General features: G+C 52.0%; 1 pseudogene; it reads right to left on the bottom strand.

Annotated features, from left to right (window-relative positions):
• Positions 1-139: 139 nt before the first annotated feature.
• Positions 140-250, bottom strand: LOC118345421 (annotated as a pseudogene; the record flags this gene model as incomplete).

Raw genomic sequence — 250 nt, 5'->3', positions numbered from 1 at the left:
TCCTTCCGATCCCAATCCAAACGGAGATCTGATCCAAACCCATCGCTACGCGATGGGCAGGGCGCGATTTTCCTAAAAATCCACTCCCGAGTGGTCCTTCTTGTCAATTTATCTCGCAAGGCGGAAAAAATAAAAACGAGGGGCGCAACACGAGGACTTCCCCGGAGGTCACCCATCCTAGTACTACTCTCGCCCAACCACGCTTAACTGCTGAGTTCTGATGGGATCCGGTGCATTAGTGCTGGTATGA

Source organism: Juglans regia, unplaced genomic scaffold (genome assembly GCF_001411555.2).
Source record: "Juglans regia cultivar Chandler unplaced genomic scaffold, Walnut 2.0 Scaffold_2670, whole genome shotgun sequence".
Classification (NCBI taxonomy): Eukaryota; Viridiplantae; Streptophyta; class Magnoliopsida; order Fagales; family Juglandaceae; genus Juglans; species Juglans regia.
Note: the sequence above shows the minus strand (reverse complement) of the source record. Positions and strands in the feature narration are given on the sequence as shown.